Raw genomic sequence first — 13334 nt, forward strand, 5'->3', positions numbered from 1 at the left:
ATATATAAAAATACCTGGGCACCAGGGACTGATCTTGGGACCTTTTGCATGCTGAGCAGATGCTCTACCTCAGCTGCAGCCCTTCCTGTTGATGCGTGACATACAAACCCCGGAACAGGCAAAAGGACCTTGGTGCTCCTGCTTGCTCATACCAAGTATATTATACAGGCTCCCTTTTATCAGTTATTTGCACATATCTAGCCCCAAGTAATCAAGATGCATAAATAGCCCAGTACAATGAGCGCAGAAATGTGTTGCCCAAGGAAATGTTTTCCTTTACACGAACTACACAGGTTCTTGTATAGTTAGAGAACCATTTGGTTAACACATATCAATTAGTTAAATAAATCAATTAAAATTCCTTGATTGGCTGAAAAGGTACTCCTGATAAATCAGGTTGCAGATTTTTTCCCCCAAAAAATGTTGATGCTGGTTCCTATTTATTTTTGCTTTGTGCAGTTTTATTTTAAATGCCAGAACCTGCAAAATTTATGGATTTTTTCCTCCCTCTTCTCTTGTGGAGGGAAGGGCTCCCTCTTCAGAACATAAGAGCTATGTTGGAGTGTTCTCTTCACACAAGCGGCTCACCGGCTGCCCACAGAAAACCCTCACACAGGATCTGAGTGCAAGAATAGCCTCTCCACTCATATTCCCCATCATCCTGTAAGACAATGCCTGAAGGACCATGGAAGTATCATCTAAAACCCAAAGAAAGGGTGTTTCCTCTTCAAAATATCTGTTTGACTGCCTACATAAACCCATGCAGATTTGAACCACGACCTTATTAACATGTATTCAGAAGTAAGTCTCAACAGGTTCATTTACTTCCACGTTAAGTGCGACTAGTACTGTACTGTTAAATCTATTAAGGGTGCCTTCTTCTAACTTCCCCAGCCAAAAACAATCTTACCACTCCCTGAATAGTAGGACTATTTTTGGACTAAACACACAAAGCATTGCACCCTAAAACTTCTTTAATCCCTCTCTCTTTCTCCCTCTCTCGCGGAACATTTGAAATTCTGGTCCTCTGAAGAATTCTTTGAAACCCAAACATCTACATGTTCCTGCTGCCAGTTTTGCTTTTTCATCTCCAGAGCTTTGGGGTTGGAGGAAGGGAAGGACCACGCAGGAAATCCAAACTATTAAGGATGATGGGCTGGGTTTCTACTCTGTAAACCACATTATTCCTCCTCCAGGCTCAGCGCTGGGTCCCTTGCTCCCGGCTGCAGCCACCTTAACCCCACTTTTCTCCCACAGAGCCCAGGCATCCCGACATATCCCCCATCCCCTCCCTCTTCTACCCCCCCTCCTCCTCCCCCTCCCCCCACCCCCAGGCCCTAATCTTTCACACTTTCTCATTAAGTTGCTGTCTTTCTCCTGCCAATTCCAGCAGGTTGGGGCAGACGGACCAGTTCCTTTGCCAGGAGGGGAGGGGGGGGAGGGGGGCTCCACATTGTTTCTCCTTGCACCACACACACTTGCCGTGCACGCCCCCCAAGGACAAATAATGCGGATTCCACAGCCGAGACGGCCCCACCTTGCCGTCTTAGTCCCGTACCACAAACGTTTACAACCTGACCTCGGTACTCAGACACACACACACACACACACACACACACAGAGAGAGAGAGAGAGAGAGAGAGAGAGAGAGAGAGAGAGAGAGAGAGACAGGCTTGGCCGTGTGGAGCTAATGATGACTGATTTATGTGGGGAGGGAGACGAGAGGGGGCTCTGCTTCTCCGAAGCAGCTGTGTGGAAGGGGGTGGGTGGCTGGGTAGGAGAGCAATTGAGACAGATTGGCAAACACCCACTATTTTTAAAAGACATCTGAATTCTCTGACGAGCCTTGCATTGCAAACCTTACACATGGATGAAAATCCAGCTACCAGAAAATTGGAGGACAGTATCTTAGGATATTTTGGAGTAATTCCACACTCGGTTTAGGTCCTCTCCAGGCTGCCACAACATGCTGAGGGAGCCGTAGTGTAGTGGTTAGAGAGCTGGACTCGGGAGCTCTTAGTTCTAGCCCTCACTTGACCATGAAGCTCAGTGGGTTGTGCAGGTGAAATGGAGCTAAGCAAGCCACCCCAGGGTCCTCACAAGAGGAAAATAGGTGGGACACAAATGCAACGTAATAATAGTGATCCTGTACCTCGTGGTGTCCGAGCCCCCTGCACTGCTGGGTACACTGAAATGGTGCGTTGGCTGGGGTTGATTTTTGGACAGAGAAGCCCTCGAAGTCAGAGAAGGCGAAACGATAGCCAAGCATCTTTCTGGTATAGCATTCAAGTCCATATGACAAGTTATCTCCAGGTTTTGGAGGACCCATGGGCAAGACGCCACCATTGTCATCAGCCGCTTTTCCTCCATTTCCACTTCCTCACCCGCTTGCTTGGTGAGAAGAGAGCCCAGCATCTCCTGCTCTTCCGCACCACCACCACCATCGCCACCACCCTTGTCTGGGCCAGACAGAGAGGCCAGTGAAGAAGCAAATTACAGTGGTGAAGAGAAGGAGCAAATCCAGGAGAATCATGTCTGTGAGGCTCTCAGGTGCCCAGGCATGTCTGGCCGTGACTCCAACCCTCCTCTCTTTGCAGGCTTGACGTGGAATTAGCTCCATCAGGTGGCTCTTCGGGAAATCCACAAGGCCCCCCCTTGACTGTCCCTGAAGTAGTAGCCCAATAATGGCTCCAGAGGCTTCTAAAACAGTAGCTAAGGGGGGCTGGGCCATCATGAAAAGTAAGGGAGCAGAGCCCCCCCCCCTTATCTCCTCCTGTAATTCGAGCCCTCATGCCTGCCCCCGAGTTCATCACATGAACGGCTGAACAAAGGTGCAGGGGCCCCGTTGATCCCTTGCGTCTGAACCCCACTGCAGTAGCCGGGGTTTTGCCCACATGTGCTTCGCTTCCTGCTGATCTCTTTCCATGAATCCCTTCACCTGAGTTTTTGGGGTTTTCCCTGTGTAGTCAAATGCCCTCTTCTCTCTGACCATACATCTCTTTTTACAAACAGGGGTGCCCTTGGAAAGCGGGCTCCTTTAAAGATGCACACGCAGGCTTGATTTAAATGAGCGTACGAGTATATGTAAGTTAGGGCTCAGCGGGTGGCTCAGAGGGTAAGACCTGAGCTCGTCCACCGACCAGAAGGTGAGCAGTTCGAATCCCTAGTGCTGCGTAACGGACTTTGAGAGTGTGCAAATGCAAGTAGATAAACAGGTGCCACTTCGGGGGGAAGGTAAGAGCGCTCCGTGCGCAAAAGTGGCCGGCCATGCCGATCACACGACCAAGGAAGCATCTTGGGACAATGCTGGCTCTTTGGTTTAGAAACAGAGGTGAGCACCGCCCCAGAGTCAGTCACGACTCGCACGCCTGTGCAGGGGGAACAGTGTGTGTACCTGTGCCTCTTTAAGCAAGTTCGCAAGTGCACGTGCGGGGGTGTTTTGTCCTGGGTCTTTTCGGCACTTAGCCCCATTCCTGTTCTAACTTACCCTTTGTCCTCATCTCTTTTCTCTCCAAGGGCCTGCAATGGCCAGCGACTGCGGATTTAATCCACGGCCAGACTGAATCCATGACCGTGCCGTGGCATGTGAGGGCCAGTGTGTGGCAGTGGCTGGAGGGCTGGAGCAGGACTCAGGAGATCCAGGCTCCAGTCCCGCCTCAGCCATGAAGCTCACTGGGTGACGTTGGCTCGGCCTTAACCTGCCTCGCAGGGATGGTGTGATGATGAACATGGAGTGGAGGAGAACCTGTAAGCCGCCTTGAGTTGCTTGCAAGGGGAAGACAGGCAGGGTATAAATGTGGTAGCGGTGATGATGATGATGCCCTAGAGAAGGCTTCTGGATCAGCCTAACTGCAGTGCTTCCTGACAGTTCCATACGTTGGGGTGCCTGTCAGGTGTAGCTAAATCCAGTGATACTATAAGGGCATCTATGAACCACATGCAACAGGCGTCAAAATCCCCATTTCTTCACCTAAAGTGTGTGTGGAAAGGACTAGGGGAACTATGCCTTACCAACATGAAGCCTGAGGAAGGATCCTGTACACCAGCTCGGGCTCCTCAGGGAAAAAGGCACAACAAATTAATCAACACTACAATTCAAGACCAATTAAGAATATGAGCAAGGTTTGTTGCTCCAGCAGCACTTAACCACACTTTAGGGGTGTGTGTATGTGTGTGTAGGCTCTGTTTCTTGTCACAGGGGCTCCTAGCACTACTAGTAAATGGATTTCTGCAGCAATGCTGTATTTTTCTAGTAAGAACAAAGATGGACAAAGAAGTGAGATGACACAGAGGGCTAAGACTGTAGCTATCAACTGGACACCCCCATAAAATTCAGTGAACAGGGCAGGGCACAACCGAAAGCCCTGTCTGGAAGCAGCCAAAGAGAGAGCACTCTAGATAACTTTACGAATGCAAGAACCCTTCTGAGTACTCCACTATGTTTACAAACAAACAAAAGTCAAGTCATTCCTTCTACTTGCTCCCATCCCAGGCCTTTTGAATGAACCTTTTGAGGAGCAGAAGGTGTTTTCAACCGCAGTCACGGATGAAGCGTGTGGAAGAACAGAAGCATGACAGAGAATTTGGAATGGAAGGGAAGCTTGATCTTGTGTATGTGGCGTGGGAGTGATGCCGTCGGAAATAAGGGACATCTGCCGTGTGCAGCGAGAAATGCCGCGCAGAGCAGCCCTCAGAGACGTGGGAAGCTGCCAAAACTAACTCCCTCTGCGAGGCCTCCTCCCTCCCTGTGGCAGGGCCGTCCAGTGGCATCTGGCCTGGAGAAGGCCGAGGTGGAGCCTGTGGCCTCCACCGGCCCGACTGCCTCGCCATCTCTCATTCTCCCGCCACTCCCATGCGTCTGTGATCCCGTCCCTGCGGTCTGGTCCTTGGATTTCATCCCCTCGCTCCCCAGTAATGCCAAACAGTTGCCTGTGGTTGGAAAAGGCTGCTTTTAACCAACCATTTGGAAATGGGCGAATGTGTTTGGAGTGTGAGGGAGCAGCTGGGAGGGTTACAGGCTGCGGAAATGACACACAGACACAACTTGCAGCGTTTGTCATGCTGGCCACCTTCTGGGGACACCACCAGAACCATGAAAATAGCAGACGGTACTTCCAAGCACGGCTTTTACGTATGGGGCATTGCCCACAGGGACGTCACAGAGCTTGATGGGCACTTGCCCGTGGGCCCCATACGAATCTGTGTACGTTAACCCTTGGAAAATGGGAAAACTTCCAAAATTAACGGTAGTTGTAGTCGTCGTAGGGGCCCCAGTACACTGCTTTGCCAGGGACCCATAATGCTGTTAAGACGGTCCTGATTGCCCATCTCGTTCAAGGGATTTTACAGAAGCGGGGTGGGACGGGGCCAGATGATGTAACCATCCTGCATTTTCTCACTGCTGCTTCTATCTTTTCCCTTACTGCAGGGGACCCATTATGAAAGAAAAGACAAAATAACTGCACCCGGCCTTTATTGACATCCTGCCTTCCTGTGAGAAAAAGGTACTCAAGGAAGCCGACAGTACAGTACAGATTAAAACTTTTAATTCAAATGGAACGTAAAAACAACCAAAAAATTAAATGACACACAATAAAAGAAACAAACTGCACCAAACCACTTAAAAAAAGAAAAACTTTCAGCTATGGATCAGCTTACATACCAAATGATTCCCTAAATAAAAACATCTTCTCATAGGCAAAGGCTGTAAACCCAGTCAAGATTAAATGAACTTCTGGAGGGGATATGGAAATAATTGAAGTATATTATATATTATTAATTGTTATGGTATGTGAATGGTGGTAGCATTGGTCTCCGGGGTGATGGGGCACTTTATTATTTACTTTTTATTATTGTGTTTTTGTTATATTATTATTGTTGTGACATATTGTAAATTTTTTTTGTCAAAAAAAAAATGGGGGGGAAAAACATGTTCTCATGAATAGTGCTAAAAGTCTCCATCTGTAAGTACCCTAATCTGCTTCCCACTTTTACAACACATCTATAAAAATATGCAGAAATGTGTTTGGGGATTATTTTACTACATTTTGGGGATTATTTTACTACATTTCCTAATGAATCCTGGAGTGGTTTACAATCTGAATTGTTTCTGTGGTGTTCGAAGTGTGTTTTAAGCTGAAGATATTAGGGATTTAGAATAGTGACATAACTTTATTATTACTAAAACCCAACATTTTTCATTGTGGGTTTTTTTCTGTAACCCTTAAGGAATCTGTCTCAGAGTTCTTAAGCCTGCTTCATAGTCCAGTTTTCTTTGGAAAAAGTTTGGGGACTTTTTTACATTCCAAAATGTGGCTTGTATTTGGGTCATAAAGACACTTTAATGGCAAATAGTGGATTCTGGTTTGCTTTTGTTTCCAGAAGGGGAACATTATGTGGAAAGAGGCTGAACTCTGGGCACACTGTGCAGTGGCAGTTCACAACAATGGCACAGGAGGATTGTGTGTTAGGCCCACTTGAGCATAAATCTTTCAGTGTAAAGTGCATTGAAGTAACTTTGTAACTCAAGCAGTAAGGAGAAGGAAGGAGAACGGGACCCTTGCCACTGGCAGGGCCAGGAAATTGCTGGATGATGTGAGCCACTGACACCAGCTACATACTGAGCCATGCGCGCTCTCTCTCTCTCCCTCTCACACACACACACACGCCCCTCTGTCCTCCTGATAGCAAGAAAGCCCAAGTTGGTGGAGACTAGTTTGTAAGCCAGCACAGTATGTGAGAAACCGCACGCTGCGGAACCACCGCTTTGCTCATCCCTCTTCACTGGCCAAGCTTGTTGGAATGGCTGAGAGCTGAGAAGTCCCACAACAATTAGGCACAAGGCTTCTCACATGGTGTCATAGTGACGGTGGGAGACTTCACTTGACAACTTCCACCCTCTTGGAGCACAAGTTAAGATCCGTAACTCTTTTCTTCAATGGAGGAGCTTTTGACCCTACCTAGAGTTACTATACATTTTTTTCTTGTACCTGTTTTTCTTTTCCTTTTCGAAAGATGGTCGCCTTCCATGACGCGCAGTGACACATGCTAACAAACCTGCTGCGTCTGCAAATGGATCATTTCCTGCATCGAGGGGAGCCATGCGCAGCACTTGCCAAGGACCCCTGAGAAACCCCCGCAGCCACTCCCCCTCTTCGTCCTTGCAACCTGCTTCCCCACCTGCCTCTCACTCTGGTCCACACACCCAGGACGGAGCGGAGACGGAGCTCCAGATGCTTCAGCCAACCTGCTCGCGGGACGAGTGAGTGGAGGAAATCCTGACAAAGAGGACAAGCAGAACTGCAGCTGGTGACAGTGGCACTGAGAAGGCAGGGGCCCAGTTGGGGGGTGTCTTGCCCAAGAGGCCGCCAAGACCTGGAGCTGGCACCATGTTTGTGTGTGTGTGTGTTGGGGGGGGGGGGGGGGCAGCTGCACCGAACTAGACAACCACAGACAAGTCCCTGGAGGTTTTTATCTGCACCGAAGTTCAGCTTCGGAAAATAACCCACACAGAGATGAATGAGGAAGAGCAAGCCGTTTAAGACTGAGAAGCCAAAATGCCACACATCACACACTGCACCTACACAAGTGCACATATGCTGCCTCGTAAGCTGTGACCATGGGAGTGCTACACAACCTCTGTTGCTCACTTTCAAAGGCACTGGCACACCCACGTATACACAATCAAGCACAGTCCTACTGACAGATAGGCAGACACACACACAACGTATACACACAAGCAGCTGCTCCAGAAAAACTTCCGCTTCAGGCACATGGTCAGCATTGTGTCAAACACCACCCCCTCCATCCACCTCCATCCATCCCAGTTTAGCATCCTCCCTGAGAGAGAATATCCTGTTGCGCACAAGATGAAGGTTATTGATACGAAGATTTATGGACACAGTTTGCATCAAAGCCTAATGCAACACTAAAGTAGTAACACTCCCCCGACAGACACACTCCAATTGCGTCTTCCAAACTAGACTCTCTCCCCACACACCCACATTTCAACAGCTGCCTGCATTGCCTCCAGCACTAAAGCTTCTCCTTTGCCGGCACCCATATTATATTTCACACACACACACAAACACTTGGCCCCAGCATTTAATTTAAGCCTGGGCCCAGCTCCAGAATTTGCTTTCAACACTGGCGCACTGGACATGGAAGACGTCGTGATAAAGAAAGGTGCTGCTGAACATGGGCAGAGTGCCTTCCCATCCCCATTCGGGATCTGCAGCCAGCCTTTCACCTCAAGTGACATTCAGAAGGTGCCACTTCTGGGCAGGCTCGGCCCATGATGCCATTTAAAAAATTATCTATTGCTTCCCACCCAAATATACATTCATCCATGTACCAAAAACAATGCATTGATACAGAACTGTACACACACCCGAACATGCAGACAAACTTAACACGCACAGACAATCACACACATATTTTCACACACAGAATGCTGATTTGTGGTCTCGAAAGTCACAGTCATGGTCCCCAGCTGTTCTTGCACCTTTTTCTTTCCCGCTTTCTCGTCATTGTCAGCATATGCTTGCTTGGCGGACAGAGAGCCGGTGTGCAAGTGCACCGTGACCTCCGCAACCTAGTCTTAACCCCACCACCATTGTCTGGGGAAAAGGCAGGTGAGTGAGCAGGTTGCAGCGCTAGAAATCTCTCGTCAGTGGGCCCCGGCTAGAACCTTTGGAGAAGCATCATATCCTTCGGCATGGGAGGGGGCTGGAAAAGAGCCAAATGATTGGTGGCAGAGAGGAAGTGGGCACACGCTTCTGCACACCCCTGGAAGATGAGGCTTGGTCCCTGCAGTTGAGCTTCTGCACGCCTGGACTAGTCCATCCTTAAAACAGCCCCAATGGCGCCCTTTTGCATGCAGACTTGCTTATGTGCTGACAAGACACAAACACTCTTGTAATGGCACATCCCCCTAAGAGTGGAAACTTAGCCCAAGCACACCAAACACCGGCAGATGTATCCTTTATTGCACACAGATTACTTCTGCACTGTCTCTCTCACACACGTGTGCACACACGCGTGCACACACACACCACGTGGCCTTGCCTGTCTCCCCTTCCCCATGACTGATACGTACGATTGTCTGACACATCTGTTGCTCCATCGGGAGGGTTGTGTAAGGCATTCCTTACACTATGGACGGGCTGTTCCCACGCTCACCTCCCCTGTGGATGTACTTGCAAGAGCGTGTGTACTCGGTGCGTGCGGCCAGGGGCGAGGGCAGCTGGGTTGCCACAATACCCCATCTGCACGTGGGAACAGAACAGCGAGGAGATGTGTGCCATGACACAATGCGCGGGAGGCACTGGGGGCTGAGATCATGCCACTGACTCCGGTACAGACCCTCACAGGACAGGGACACTGGAGGGGGTGCAGGGTGGCCCTTTTAAAAGCTGGACTTAATGGCCAATGTTGGTGGCCGTGCCCATCGCTGTAATTGTGAAGCACAAATTAACTTTTCTTCCTTCCTCTGCTCTTGCAGACTTCACAAGCACTTCTACATTTCCCCATTATTTTAAATTCTGAGATTGGTTGAAGATGGGTATTATTTGATGTTAATTGTTGTTTGGTGCTGTGTTTTTATGGTATTACCATCCTGGAACTCAGCAAAGGACAGTATAGAAAAGCTTCTAATAAATAAATAAATCCCAAATATGTTAGAGCAAGACCAAATGAACATGGGTTTGCCCATCCTGATTTTAAAAAAGACAGATTCTGAGCATGTGTGGCTTCACACATTAAGCTCACTTAAATCATTTCACTGTCATAGCTAAAACACATTTTAAAAAGATGACATCTTTTTAAAGCAAAACTAATAAAATTGGCATGTTACTGTCCACCCACTGACTATATATATGTATATATTAAATACTGAGAAAAGACGGTGCTGGCCCTAGCTGGCCCAGGGGCAAATCTGAGAGGCGCTTTGGCAACCCGCCCCGGGACTGTCGGGCCCCGAACCTCAACCCAAAGGTCCGGCCCTCGCGGCCCCGCGCTGTATTCTCCAAGGCGGCGCTCTGTAGCTTGGCTCCCCCAAGTGGCAAGCTGCGGCATTGCACCCGGTGGGCGCCTGCACCCGGCCCAGCAGCGCTTTGCGCTTCGCTCGCTTTCCGGATCGTCCGCTTCCTTCCTCGGCCCTTCCCTTTGAAGGTGCTCGGCGGCGTGCCCTTTTCTGGCCGGGGCGCCAGCAGCGGGCGACAGAAATAGCCACGCCTGGGAGCCTGTGTGGTGCTGGGGAACAAAAGGCATCGCGGGTGAGATTCCAGGCAGCCGGCTTCAAACGGGGGCTGGATCAGGGCAGGCTCAGACTTTGCCAGGTGCAGCTGGAGGCAGATCTGAGCAGGGAGGGGGCGGAGGAGATCAAGCAATCTCTACCAGATTTGCTGGGAGGATTGTGTTACCCAGAGCTGCGGGGCGGGGGGGGGGGGGCGTAAGAAAGGCGAATCCAAGGCTCCAAGGGTCTTAGAGGGAGAGGAACCGGCAGCTTGGTTCAAGAACCCTCATGCCAATCAGATAAGCCCTTTCCATGATGGCATACAGCAGGCTTCCCCATCCTGGTGCCCTCCAGATGTGCCGCACTACAACTCCCAGCATCCCCAGAGGAAAGTCCGCCCTAGAACATCCAGCATTTACAAGGCGCCAGTTTCCAAGCACTGCCGGATGCTTCCTCAAACTGGAGGTTCAAAAGACACCTCTGTCTTTGAGGTTGCCAGAGGGTCCAAATTTGGGAACCCCGCTGGATATTGATTTTTTTACTGCTGTAACTAGGCTTTCAACTAATCCGTCTCTTGTGACCCCCCCAACCCAACTTCCATGTCCCTGAAAATGGGGCTGGAACTAGTAAAATGCAGCCATGCTCTTTCAAGGCTGCTAAACAAGCCCAACTTACAGGTCATGGATAAGGCTGTTTCTGCTCAAGGACAGCCGTGCAGAAGGCAAATGTCAGGAGTCTTGTGACATCCTACCAGCCCAGAATTCACAAAAAGCTGGACGCTAAGTGCCACTTTGCCTAACCTGCTTCTTAAACTAAGCCTCTGATCAGCTGCCTTTTCTTTTTGCACCTCTAGAAACTGTTGCTGAATGAGCTTTCCTATGTTAGGCTTCCAGCCCTGAGTCAACGAGAAAGCAGGAAAGGGGGCTCTTTGTCTAACCTGCTGCTCCAGCTAAGCCTCTGTTAGCAAGCTGACTGACATCTGGCTTTTCATCTACCGCCTTGAAAGTTTGCTTAAGTAGTTCACCTCTGCAGAAAATAAATGGAGATAATTTAACATTATTTAAGTAATGGTCGCTCTATTACTTGATCTCTGATGTCCACGTTGCACATTTGATCCAGGCTGTGTGCTGGGCAGGCATCCAAGCACCCCACCTTAGCCACACTGCTGAGTAACGGGGAGGCCTATAAAGAGGGGAGTTGGTCTGTACTGCCGCATCGGCTCTGCGATTCATCAGGGCCACATTAAAATGAAAGGGATGTGGCATTGAGTGGGTGGGGAGTGGAGGTTTTTGAGGCCGGTTGCTGCAGCTGGGAGCCAGATGAAGGCAGGGCCTGTCACACTGTCACCCTTTGATTTGCATCCTCCTTGAACTTTAATTAAGGGACAGGAAGACGCAAAACCTGCTCCCCACCCCACACACTCTTCCCCAGAACCACCTGCATTAAGTGCACCGGCGTGTCCTGCATCCCACATGAGCCAGGGAGGTGGGTGGAAAAGAGGTTTTGTCTGGAATTGCCCCATGCAAAATCAGACTTCTTATCCTGGGCTAGCCTGGGGTCTCGGCTGCCTGCATTGTTCACCCCAAACCAAGAAGATAATTGTCCTAGATCAGCTCTGTTTATTATTTAGAGCCAATTCCCATGCTGTCTGGGACAGGGCCGTCTTAACGCATGGGCCTGATGGGCGCTTGCCCGTGGGCCCCATACGAATCTGTGTATGTTAACCCTTGGAAAATGGGAAAACTTCCAAAATTACAGTAGTTGTAGTTGTCCTAGGGGCCCTGGTACACTGCTTTGCCCGGGGCCCATAATGCTGTTAAGATGGCCCTGGGCTGGGAATGGCAGAAGTTGCAGTCCTGCACATCTGTAGGGGCACCAGGTTGGGGAAGGTGTCTAAAGGCACAAACCGATGCATGTTAGAGAGAAAAGCATCTTGCAACTCCAGCTGACTTTTTTTCTGGCCATTGTGCCTTACATGTGGGGTTTCCCACAGGGCAACCAGGATGCCCACGGACAGCTCTATCGGTGCCTGCTGTTCTCCCCAGCAAGCTGCTTTTCTTGGTTTCTCTAGTTTGCCTTCTGCAAAGCAAGCACCTCCAAACTGGCCATGCCCACCTTGATAGCCCTCCGATGAGAGTCACCGTGACATTTCCTGAACAGTTGCAAAAGTAGCCAGTGGCCCAAAGAGGTCAAAGCCCTGAAATGCAAGGTGGGCCCTATAGGTCATGTTTCTTGAAAAGTGATGTCCAGCGTTCTCAGAGATGTGAGACGGTGGCTTCAGGATGGCAGCTTCATTTGCACTGTGCCGGTTGCTGATTCACAAAAGGGGAGTCCTGCTGAGTCAGGGCAAATAGGTCGAGTAACAGGACCGGCCCTCTTGTGAGGCAGAGGGAAGAAGCTGCATAAGGCAGTTGATTTTGGGTGTCCTGAAATCGTTCCGTGTTATTGCTTGTTATTTGTACATATTATTGTCATGTTTTTATTGCAGAGGAGGGAGGCATTATGGGATTTTCTGCCTCAGGTACTAAGTGAGCCAGCATGGCCTAGTGGTTAGAGTGCTGGATTGGGCCACTGGAGCGCTGGGTTCTCACTTGGCCAGGAAGCTCACTGGGTGACTTTTTCTCAGCTGACCCTTTCTCACGGGGATGCTGCGAGGATATAATGGGAAGAAAGAGAATTATGTGAGCCACCTTGGGTTCCTTGGAGGGGGAAAGGTGAGTGATATAATCAGTCATAAACCTCTCTTATCTTGGTTTTCTGTACTTTAACACGAGTGGCAGGCACATGGTTTGCAGTATGACAGGAGAACAGACAAATGCATTAATTATGGAAAACACCAATTCTATATTTTAAAAATCCTGCATTATGTTGAGGGCAGGCCTGGCTTCGCTGTTAGAATGGTGGACCGAGACTTGGGAGGCCTGAGCTCTAGTCCCCACTCAGCTATGCAGTTCACTGGAAGACTTTGGGCCAGTGACTGGCTTGCAAGCTAATCTACCTCACAGGGTTGTTGTGAAGCTGAAAAGATGCATCCTGACCCCTTTTCGAGAAGCAGAAATAGGGGGGACATGCAGCCATAACCTTCATAACCTTCTTCACT

The sequence above is a fragment of the Varanus komodoensis genome, unplaced genomic scaffold, assembly GCF_004798865.1.
Source record: "Varanus komodoensis strain SLA01 unplaced genomic scaffold, ASM479886v1 scaffold53, whole genome shotgun sequence".
NCBI classification, from domain to species: Eukaryota; Metazoa; Chordata; class Lepidosauria; order Squamata; family Varanidae; genus Varanus; species Varanus komodoensis.